Source organism: Lithobates pipiens, unplaced genomic scaffold (assembly GCF_037356315.1).
Source record: "Lithobates pipiens isolate NorthernLeopardFrog02 unplaced genomic scaffold, aLitPip1_a1.2 Scaffold_13, whole genome shotgun sequence".
NCBI classification, from domain to species: Eukaryota; Metazoa; Chordata; class Amphibia; order Anura; family Ranidae; genus Lithobates; species Lithobates pipiens.
In genome coordinates, this window is record NW_027507718.1 from 165,779,218 (window position 1) to 165,790,082 (window position 10,865).

General features: G+C 48.2%; 16 pseudogenes; all 16 read left to right on the forward strand.

Annotated features, from left to right (window-relative positions):
• The first annotated feature begins 396 nt into the window (after positions 1-396).
• LOC143979519 (5S ribosomal RNA) lies at positions 397-515 on the forward strand (annotated as a pseudogene).
• Positions 516-623: 108 nt separating this feature from the next.
• On the forward strand, positions 624-742 carry LOC143979571 (5S ribosomal RNA; annotated as a pseudogene).
• Positions 743-849: 107 nt separating this feature from the next.
• On the forward strand, positions 850-968 carry LOC143979458 (5S ribosomal RNA; annotated as a pseudogene).
• Positions 969-1,220: 252 nt separating this feature from the next.
• LOC143979069 (5S ribosomal RNA) lies at positions 1,221-1,339 on the forward strand (annotated as a pseudogene).
• Positions 1,340-1,443: 104 nt separating this feature from the next.
• LOC143979396 (5S ribosomal RNA) lies at positions 1,444-1,562 on the forward strand (annotated as a pseudogene).
• A 107-nt stretch (positions 1,563-1,669) lies between these two features.
• LOC143979695 (5S ribosomal RNA) lies at positions 1,670-1,788 on the forward strand (annotated as a pseudogene).
• A 323-nt stretch (positions 1,789-2,111) lies between these two features.
• On the forward strand, positions 2,112-2,230 carry LOC143979251 (5S ribosomal RNA; annotated as a pseudogene).
• Positions 2,231-2,708: 478 nt separating this feature from the next.
• LOC143978959 (5S ribosomal RNA) lies at positions 2,709-2,826 on the forward strand (annotated as a pseudogene).
• Positions 2,827-2,934: 108 nt separating this feature from the next.
• LOC143979641 (5S ribosomal RNA) lies at positions 2,935-3,052 on the forward strand (annotated as a pseudogene).
• Positions 3,053-3,159: 107 nt separating this feature from the next.
• On the forward strand, positions 3,160-3,278 carry LOC143979349 (5S ribosomal RNA; annotated as a pseudogene).
• Positions 3,279-3,385: 107 nt separating this feature from the next.
• On the forward strand, positions 3,386-3,504 carry LOC143979279 (5S ribosomal RNA; annotated as a pseudogene).
• A 107-nt stretch (positions 3,505-3,611) lies between these two features.
• Positions 3,612-3,730, forward strand: LOC143979463 (5S ribosomal RNA; annotated as a pseudogene).
• A 4,614-nt stretch (positions 3,731-8,344) lies between these two features.
• LOC143979585 (5S ribosomal RNA) lies at positions 8,345-8,463 on the forward strand (annotated as a pseudogene).
• A 105-nt stretch (positions 8,464-8,568) lies between these two features.
• On the forward strand, positions 8,569-8,687 carry LOC143979397 (5S ribosomal RNA; annotated as a pseudogene).
• Positions 8,688-9,016: 329 nt separating this feature from the next.
• LOC143979712 (5S ribosomal RNA) lies at positions 9,017-9,135 on the forward strand (annotated as a pseudogene).
• Positions 9,136-9,242: 107 nt separating this feature from the next.
• On the forward strand, positions 9,243-9,361 carry LOC143979480 (5S ribosomal RNA; annotated as a pseudogene).
• The last annotated feature ends 1,504 nt before the right edge of the window (positions 9,362-10,865 follow it).

Consider the following 10,865-nt stretch of genomic DNA (forward strand, 5'->3'; position numbering starts at 1 on the left):
CTAACCTGGTATCCTCTTCCCTTCTCGGGAGAGAAGTAAACTGGAAGCAGTGCAGCGGCTGTGGCCCCAGGAGGCCAGGACTGTCTGGCATTGGGTAGAGGGGAGGGAGGGGACAGTCCGGATCCAAGCAGCGTGTGTCTGTCGCTGGCTGCTCTGGAGGCCGTATGCGCACTGCCCACTGACTCCTGCCAGTGCGTGCCCACGTGTACGGCCGACGTCATGTGACCGGTTGCTAGACCCGGAGCGGCCCTAGCCTAGCAACCAGTCACTCGGGCAGCCGAGGAGCAGCGGACTACGCGCTGAATAACCTCAGGCTGCCAAAGGGAACGGGGTTCCCGTTGTGGAAATAGTACGAGAACGCCGTTCCCATGCGTTCCCGCTGGACTCGAGCCCAGCACCTACAGCCACATGACCCTGAATGCGCCCGATCTCATCTGATCTCAGATTCTAAGCAGGGTTGGGCCTGGTTAGTACCTGGATGGGAGACCGCCTGGGAATACCAGGTGACGTAGATGTTTTTTTTAATATGTTGTTGGCATCGACGACCGGTTTATTCTTCTGCTTGTTTGCCGAGCTGACCATCGTGGCATTTGTCAAGAGGGTTGAGAGTGGCCAGAGAGTCCACCTGCAGCCACATCACCTTGAATGCACCCGATCTCGTCTGATCTTGGATGCTAAGCAGGGTCCGCCCTGGTTAGTCCCTGGATGGGAGACCGCCTGGGAATACCAGGTGCCGTAGGCTTTTTTTTAATATGTTGTTGACGTCGACGACCTGTTTATTTTTCTGCTTGTTTGCCGAGGTGACCGTCTTGGCATTTGTCAAAAGGGTTGAGAGTGGCCAGAGAGCTCACCTATGGCCACGTCACCCTGAATGCACCCGATCTCATCTGATCTTGGATTCTAAGCCGGGTCAGGCCTGGTTAGTACCTGGATGGGATTCCGCCTGGGAATACCAGGTGCCGTAGTTTTTTTTTAATATGTTGTTGGCTTCGACGACCTGTTTATTTTTCTGCTTGTTTGCCAAGGTGACCATGTCGACGTTTGTCAACAGAGTTGAGAGTGGCCAGAGAGCTCGCCTATGGCCAAATCACCCTGAATGTGCCCGATCTCATCTTTTTTTAATATGTTGTTGGCGTGGATGACCTGTTTATTTTTCTGCATGTTTGCCGAAGTGACCGTCTTGGTGTTTGTCAAGAGGGTTGAGAGTGGCCAGAGATCTTGCCTACAGCCACATCACCCTGAATGCACCCAATCTCGTCTGATCTCGGATGCTAAGCAGGGTCGGGCCTGGTTAGTACATGGATGGGAGCCCGCCTGGGAATACCAGGTACCATAGGCTTTTTTTAATATGTTGGTGTCTACGACCTGTTTATTTTTTCTGCTTGTTTACCGAGGTGACCATCTTGGCGTTTGTCAAGAGGGGTGAGAGTAGCCAGAGAGCTCGCCTACGGCCACATCACCATGAATGCGCCCGATCTCATCTGATCTCAGATGCTAAGCGGGGTTAGGCCTGGTAAGTACCTGCATGGGAGACCGCCAGGGAATACCAGGTGCTTTAGGCTTTGTTTTAATACGGTGTTTGCGTCGACGACCTGTTTATTTTTTTGCTTGTTTGCCGAGGTGACCATCTTGGCGTTTGTCAAGCGGGATGAGATTGGCCAGAGAGCTCGGCTATGGCCACATCACCATGAATGCGCCCGATCTCATCTGATCTCGGATGCTAAGCAGGGTTAGGCCTGGTAAATACCTGCATGGGAGACCGCCAGGGAATACCAGGTGCTTTAGGGGTTGTTTTAATATGTTGTTGGCATCGACAACCTGTTTATTTTTCTGCTTATTTGCCGAGGTGACCATCTTGGCGTTTGTCAAGAGGGTTGAGAGTGGCCAGAGAGCTCACCTACGGCCACATCACCCTGAATGCGTCCGATCTTGGATGCTAAGTAGGGTCGGGCCTGGTTAGTACCTGGACGGAAGACCGACTGGGAATACCAGGTGCCGTAGGCTTTTTTTAATATGTTGTTGGCGTCGATGACCTGTTTATTTATCTGCATGTTTGCCGAAGTGACCATCTTGGCGTTTGTCAAGAGAGTTTGAAAGTGTCCAGAGAGCTCGCCTACCACCAAATCACCCTGAATGCGCCTGATCTCGTCTGATCTCAGATGCTAAGCAGGGTTGGGCCTGGTAAGTACCTGCATGGGAAACCGCCAGGGAATACCAGGTGCTTTAGGCTTTGTTTTAATATGTTGTTGGAGTCGACGACCTGTTTATTTTCCTGCTTGTTTGCCGAGGTGACCTTCTTGGCATTTGTCAAAAGGGTTGAGAGTGGCCAGACAGCTCATTTATGGCCACATCATCCTGAATGCGCCTGATCTCATCTGATCTTGGATTCTAAGCCGGGTCAGGCCTGGTTAATACCTGGATGGGATTCTGCCTTTGAATACCAGGTGCCGTAGTTTTTTTTAAATATGTTGTTGGCTTCGACGACCTGTTTATTTTTCTGCTTGTTTGCCAAGGTGACCATGTCGACGTTTGTCAACAGAGTTGAGAGCGGCCAGAGAGCTCGCCTACGGCCAAATCACCCTGAATGTGCCCGATCTCATCTTTTTTTAATATGTTGTTGGCGTCGATGACCTGTTTATTTTTCTGCATGCTTGCTGAAGTGACCGTCTTGGTGTTTGTCAAGAGGGTTGAGAGTGGCCAGAGAACTCGCCTACAGCCACATCACCCTGAATGCACCCAATCTCATCTGATCTTGGATGCTAAGCAGGGTCGGGCCTGTTAGTACATGGATGGGAGCCCGCCTGGGAATACCAGGTACCGTAGGCTTTTTTTTAATATGTTGTTGGCATCTACGACCTGTTTATTTTTTCTGCTTGTTTACCGAGGTGACCATCTTGGCATTTGTCAAGAGGGGTGAGAGTAGCCAGAGAGCTCGCCTACGGCCACATCACCATGATGCGCCCGATCTCATCTGATCTCAGATGCTAAGCAGGGTTAGGCCTGGTAAGTACCTGCATGGGAGACCGCCAGGGAATACCAGGTGCTTTAGGCTTTGTTTTAATACGTTGTTTGCGTCGACAACCTGTTTATTTTTCTGCTTGTTTGCCGAGGTGACCATCTTGGCGTTTGTCAAGCAGGATGAGATTGGCCAGAGAGCTCGGCTATGGCCACATCACCATGAATGCACCCGATCTCATCTGATCTCGGATGCTAAGCAGGGTTAGGCCTGGTAAATACCTGCATGGGAGACCGCCAGGGAATACCAGGTGCTTTAGGCTTTGTTTTAATATGTTGTTGGCATCGACAACCTGTTTATTTTTCTGCTTGTTTGCCGAGGTGACCATCTTGGCATTTGTCAAGAGGGTTGAGAGTGGCCAGAGAGCTCACCTACGGCCACATCACCCTGAATGCGTCCGATCTCGTCTGATCTTGGATGCTAAGTAGGGTTGGGCCTGGTTAGTACCTGGACGGAAGACCGACTGGGAATACTAGGTGCCGTAGGCTTTTTTTAATATGTTGTTGGCGTCGATGACCTGTTTATTTATCTGCATGTTTGCCGAAGTGACCATCTTGGCTTTTGTCAAGAGGGTTTGAAAGTGTCCAGAGAGCTCGCCTACCACCAAATCACCCTGAATGCGCCTGATCTCGTCTGATCTCGGATGCTAAGCAGGGTTGGGCCTGGCAAGTACCTGCATGGGAAACCGCCAGGGAATACCAGGTGCTTTAGGCTTTGTTTTAATATGTTGTTGGCGTCGACGACCTGTTTATTTTCCTGCTTGTTTGCCGAGGTGACCTTCTTGGCGTTTGTCAAAAGGGTTGAGAGTGGCCAGACAGCTCATTTATGGCCACATCACCCTGAATGCGCCTGATCTCGTCTCCTTTCGGATGCTAAGCAGGGTCGGGCCTGGTTGGTACCTGGATGGGAGACCGCCTGGGAAAAATCTGGGAAAACAGCGCTGTCGAAAAAATACTACTAAAAATCCTATACCAGTGAAACAGGAAATTAAATTATAAATTCTTGCTGCAACTTAATGTGAGATACACATAATATACAATAATTCAAAAAGAAAGCTGTGTTAGAACTCATATATTGCAAAATGATACCATTAACATCATAACATAATTTATCCTATGTGCAAAAAGAAAATTGATATAGCCACAAGTAATACAAGTAAAAACATAAACTAATTAAAAGCGTGAACAGTCCAAAAAAAGGGGGAGAGAGACAAGAAGATGAGGCTTCAGTCCATTTAGGTGACTCTGTACAAAACACCCTCCAAGTATATAGCAAGTGCACCCAGAGAAAGGAATTCCTCCACCACCAGATTCAGTGAGGCTTACCAGTTGACAAGATCTCTTTTTAGGGAGATCATACGTGCTTGCAAACAAAATCATCAATCCGGTCCCTTTAAAAGACACTGCTGATATCTCCAACTCGTGTATCCCCTTCTCAGAGCGTCTCCCGTTTCACCACAATCATTTAATGAGATAAAACAGAAAGGCTCCCATAGTGTAACTCCATATAAAACTTTTATTTAAACACAATAAAACAAAAAATGCAAACTCACTGATGATTTTGTTTGCAAGCACGTATGATCTCCCTAAAAAGAGATCTTGTCAACTGGTAAGCCTCACTGAATCTGGTGGTGGAGGAATTCCTTTCTCTGGGTGCACTTGCTACATACTTGGAGGGTGTTTTGTACAGAGTCACCTAAATGGACTGAAGCCTCATCTTCTTGTCTCTCTCCCCCTTTTTTGGACTGTTCACGTTTTTAATTACTTTATGTTTTTTTTTTTAAATCAAATAAGTTTTTATTGTAAAACACTTATGGTACAAACCAAACATAGGAGTGAGATACAGTCTTACAGTAGCATTGGTTTTTACATCCAAAAGTATACAGGAAATATAAAAATACAAATAGGTTCGGTTTGAAGACTGTTGAGGCATGGAAAATAACAATAAAACCAAAAAATAAAGAAGAAAGGAGGTAAGAAGAAGGAACCAAAAGTAAAAACAAAAGTAACGTTCTCTCATAGACCACTCCGAATCAGGAAACAGCCACATAGGTACCTTAAATATATACTACGGCCCACAGCCCATCACACAGTCCCACTGGTGTCTCCTTACACCCCGTACAATTACCGGATAAGGGAGAGACATAGAAGTAGACCCATCCTGGAAACAGGACCATTTATGTACCTCCATGTACCGGTCTTAGGACCGTCAGTCAACCCTGTAGAAGTCTGTCCTGTATAAGTTGGTGGGGAGCTAGTCCCGGGACCTCAAGCCAGCCCCCCCACATGGCATTAAATTTGTGCGGTGCGTTTCTATGTTGGTATGTTATCTTTTCTCTGATCAACATCTGGTTCACCTGTTCTATCCATTGCTGCCTGGTGGGAACCCTGTGGGTCATCCACAATCTCGCTATCAATTTTCTAGCTACATATAGTAACCTGATAATGGCTGTATGGGCCGAGGGCGTCAATGATTCCTCATCCAGGGCCCCCAACAAGCAGACCAACGGACACCGCGGAATACCAACAGAGAACACTGAGGATATAGTGTCAAAAATTCCCGCCCAATATCGTTTTAGTTTTGGGCACCTCCAGAACATGTGCATAAGATCCCCATGGTCCCGCATACATTTAGGGCAAAGGGGAGACTCTCTAACACCCCAACTGTGCAGTTTAACTGGAGTTCTATAGGTCCTATGTAGTAAATATAGGTGGGAGAGCCTATGGGAGGCCGATACCGACACCAACTGAGCGGAGGACAAGCAAAGGTTCCAGGTCTCCGCGTCCACGGGCCCCAGGTCCGCCTCCCACCTCTGTCGACATGGAAGACGCGCCGGGTCCTGCACCGCGTCAAGAAGCATAGCATACCCCCTAGAGATCATGCCTTTACGGTCAATCTGCATAAATATTCCCTGCACCACAGGATGGTCTGTTAGGGAGAGCTGCACACTCCGTGCCTGTGTCTGCAGCGCATGACGTAACTGTAAATATTTATAAAAATCCCTACGTGGGATGTCAAACTCGGCTTGTATTTCCATGAAGGACTTCAGTACCCGTCCACTATACAGTTGCGAGAGATACTGAAGACCACTCCTACTCCAGTTACCAAATCCCTTGAGCTTAAAAAGTTCACCATAATTAGCATTCCGCCAAATAGGGGTGAGGGCAAGAAAGCCACGTATTCGTAGCAGTTTTCTAACGTGAGACCACAGGGTATTCAGCAGTATAATAGTCGGGGAACCCCTGTCCATATGAGGGAAGCCTGCCTCCAATCTAGACAATGCTGTGTCCGAGGCGACCGTGTCAGCCAGTATCCTCCGGATCGGGTCTAATGGGTCATCCACCCCCCACCCACCCAGGTGCTGGAGCTGCGAAGCCAAAAAATACATCCTAGCGTGTGGAAGTGCCAACCCCCCTTCGTCCTTATTATATTGTAAGGTAAGTAAACTAAGTCTGGCCGTCTTTCTACACCATATTAATTCCCTAAACTGAGAGTCAATTTTATCGAACCAACGTTTCGGGATCCAGGTCGGGGAGTTGTGACAAATATAGAGCAACTGCGGGGCCCATACCATTTTAATGAGGTTTACCCTGCCCACCACCGATAACGGTAGTTTACACCAGATCTTACATTTATCCCTGAACTTAAGTAACAATGGCATAAGATTCAGTTTGGCATATTCCGTCACCTCGGGGGATATCTGCACCCCCAGATACTTAAAGGATGTAACCGTCTGGATCATACTTGCACAAAGGGGTAAGGGAGCCGTTAGAGGGGACAAGGGCATCAGTACAGATTTGTCCCAGTTAATCTTAAAACCTGACAATGTACCAAATAGGGTAATCAGGTTCATGGTGGCCGTAAGGGAGCCCTGGGTGTCCCCCAGGTATATAAGCGTGTCATCAGCGTATAGCGATACCACATCCATTCCAGTGGGCCTGCAGAAACCCACAATATCCGGAGCCGATCTCATTCTGGCTGCTAGTGGCTCAAGCGCCATGGCAAAGAGCAGGGGCGACAGAGGGCACCCCTGTCTCGTGCCTCTATACAGCACAAATGGGTCGGAGAGCTCCGCATTAGCTCTGATTCTAGCCGTAGGCTTGGCATATAACAGTCGGACCCAGCTAATAAATGTGCTGCCCAGCCCCATCCGCTCCATCACTTTCCACAGATAAGGCCACTCAACACTATCAAAGGCCTTGGCCGCGTCCAGCGAGAGGATGGCCTGATTACCGGGGTTATCCACAGGGACCTGTAGGTTTAAGAATAAACGGCGAATATTTAGGGCAGTGGAACGTGAGGGAATAAATCCTGATTGATCCCTATGGATCAGTTTGTGTATTACCAGAGATAATCTCGTTGCCAAGACCCGAGCCAATAGTTTAACGTCTGTCGTGAGCAAAGAGATGGGCCTATATGCGTCCGGTGATGTTGCTACCTTACCCGGTTTCAGAAGTACAATTATAATTGCTTCATTCATAGAAGCAGGTAGGACCCCCGTCTCTAAGGCGTTGTTAAACACTTTTAAAAGGGTTGGCAAGAGAACACCGGCATAACGCTTGTATACCTCGGATGGGAGACCATCCGCCCCCGGAGCATTGTTATTATGAGAATGTTCCAATGCAGAAGCCAATTCCTCCTCCGTTAAGGGGGCGTTCAACAGCTCTCCATCCGACGCAGACAGGCATGGAATATCACTACCATTTAAAAAGTCCACAATCTCCCCTTCACCGGGCTGCACCTTAGAGGAGTCCAGGTCTGCATAAAAGGAACGAAATACCCGCAAGATCCCAGGGGTGTCCGAATGGGTCACTCCCTGCGAATCGCACAGTGAGTGAGTCATAGGCGCGGAACCCTGGGCCCTTAGTTTATGTTTTTACTTGTATTACTTGTGGCTATATCAATTTTCTTTTTGCACACAGGATAAATTATGTTATGATGTTAATGGTATCATTTTTCACTATATGAGTTCTAGCGCAGCTTTCTTTTTGAATTTTTTTTAATATGTTGTTTTTCGTCGACGACCTGATTGTCTTTCTGCTCTTTTGCCGAGGTGACCATCTTGGCGTTTGTCAAGAGTGCTAAGAGTGGCCGGAGAGCTCGCCTACAGCCACATCTCCCTGAATGCGCCCGATCTCGAATGATCTCAGATGCTAAGCAGGATCCGACCTGGTTAGTACCTATATGGGAGACCACCTGGGAATACCAGGTGCCATATTCTTTTTTTAAATATGTTGTTGGCGTCGACGACTTGTTTATTTTTCTGATTGTTTGCCGAGGTAACCATCTTGGCGTTTGTCAAGAAGGTTGAGAGTGGCCAGAGAGGTCGCCTGCAGCCACATCACCTTGAATGAGCCCGATCTCGTCTGATCTCGGATGATAAGCTGGGTCCGGCCTGGTTAGTACCTGGATGGGAGACCGCCTGGGAATACCAGGTGCCGTAGTTTTTTTTAATATGCTGTTGGCGACGACAATCTGTTTCTTTTTCTGTTTGTTTGCTAAGGTGACCATCTTGGCATTTGTCAAGAGGGTTGAGAGTGGCCAGAGCACTCCCTTACGGCCACACCACCCTGAATGCACCAGATCTCATCTGGTCACAGATGCTAAGCAGGGTCAGGCTTGGTTAATACCTGGATGGGAGACCGCCTGGGAATACCAGGTGCCGTAGGCATGTTTTTAATATGTTGTTGGCGTCGACCACCTGTTTATTTTTCTGCTTGTTTGCCGAGGTGACCATCTTGGCATTTGTCAAGAGGGTTGAGAGTGGTCAGAGAGCTCACCTACGGCCACATCACCCTGAATGAACCCAATCTGATCTGATCTCTGATGCTAAGCAGGGCCTGGTTAGTACCTGGATGGTTGATCCACCTGGGAATACCAGGTGCTGCAGGCTTTTTGTTAATATGTTGTTGGCGTCGATGACCTGTTTATTTTTCTGCTTGTTTGCCGAGGTGACCATCTTGGCATTTGTCAAAAGGGTTGAGAATGGCCAGAGTGCTCATCTACGGCCGCATCACCCTGAAAGCACCTGATCTCGTCTCATTTCGGATGCTAAGCAGGTTCGGGTCTGGTTAGTACCTGAATGGGACACCGCCTGGGAATACCAGGTGCCGTAGGCTTTTTTATAATATGTTGTTAGCGTCGACCACCTGTTTTTTTTTCTGCTTGTTTGCCGAGGTAACCATCTTGGCGTTTGTCAAGAGGGTTGAGAGTGGCTAGAGAGCTCACATACAGCCACATCACCCTGAATGTGCCAGATCTCATCTGATCTCGGATGCTAAGCAGGGTCGGGCCTGGTTAGTACCTAGATGGTTGACCACCTGGGAATACCAGGTTCCGTGGGCTTTTTTTTAATGTTGTTGGCGTCGACGACCTGTTTATTTTTCTGCTTCTTTGCCGAGGTGACCATCTTGGCGTTTGTCAAGAGGGTTGAGAGTGGCCAGAGCATTCGCCTACGGCCACATCACCCTGAATGCGCCTGATCTCGTCTCATTTCGAATGCTAAGCAGGGTCGGGCCTGGTTAGTACCTGGTTTGGAGACCGCCTGGGAATAACACGTGGCATAGGAGTTTTTTTAAAATATGTTGTTGGCGTCGACGACCTGTTTATTTTTCTGCTTGTTTGCTGAGGTGACCATCTTGGCATTTGTCAAAAGGGTTGAGAATGGCCAGAGAGCTCATCTACGGCCGCATCACCCTGAAAGCACCTGATCTCGTCTCATTTCGGATGCTAAGCAGGTTCGGGCCTGGTTAGTACCTGAATGAGAGACCGCCTGGGAATACCAGGTACTAGACATGTGCAGACTAGAATATTTCGTTTCGTTTTTTCGTTTTCGTCTTTAAATTTTATTTATTTAGTTACTCCCGAAATTCGTTTTTATTTATTTCGTTTTTCGTGCAAAAATTGCATTCGTCCGAAAATCCACATAAATTACGGTCGAATCTGTCTTGGAAGGCTTATGGTATCTGTCGAATGGATAAAGAAGATTCGATGGAGCTGCTAAACTATATAGCCTATAGGCGGAGCATTCGATTGCCGAAATGTACGATTGCAGTGTCGTATAGTTGCGACGATCCCGCCGAATATTATTATAAACGTGCGACGATCCCGCCGAATATTATTATACACGTGCAACGATCCCGTCGAATATTATTGTACGTGTATGTTTTAAGTTGCTATGTCGAAACTGCGTCGCTCATGTCGAATCTGCGTCGTTCATTTCTGTGCGTCTCCGCCCCAGCGTCCGCCGTCCGCCGTCCAGGCAGTCAGTGGAGAGAGACTGGAGACTGGGAGACAGATCGAAAATGGCGGCGAGCAGCAATAACACCAGCACAAACATGCGCTCGGCCTCGGAGGAAGCACTGGCAGGGCCATCTACTCTGGCAGCAGATGTGCCAGTGCCAGTGAGGACTCGGAGAAGATCACAGGGCAAGAGGGGGAAACAGGCTGCATCCAGCAGGAAGAGGAATATCACCTGGACTCATATAGAGTCCCAGGTCCTCATCAGAGAAACTCTTCCTTGCTGGATGCAGCTGTGTGGCCCCCGCTCAAGAGAGACCACGCCAGAGTGGAAGAGGCAGAAGTGGGAGGAGATTGCCCGGAAGGTGGAGGAGCAGTACCACCACCAGCGTGACCCGACTGCCTGTCGCAAAAAATTCAGCGACCTAAAACGGTAAGTAACGTTTCCGATTTATTTAAAAAAAAATGTATTTACATTTTAACCACTTCAGCCCCAGAGGATTTGGCTGCCAAATTACAGTGCCAATTTTTGCGATTCTGCACTGTGTCGCTTTAACTGAAAATTGCGTGGTCGTGCGACGTGGCTCCCAAATAAAATTGGCCTTTTTTT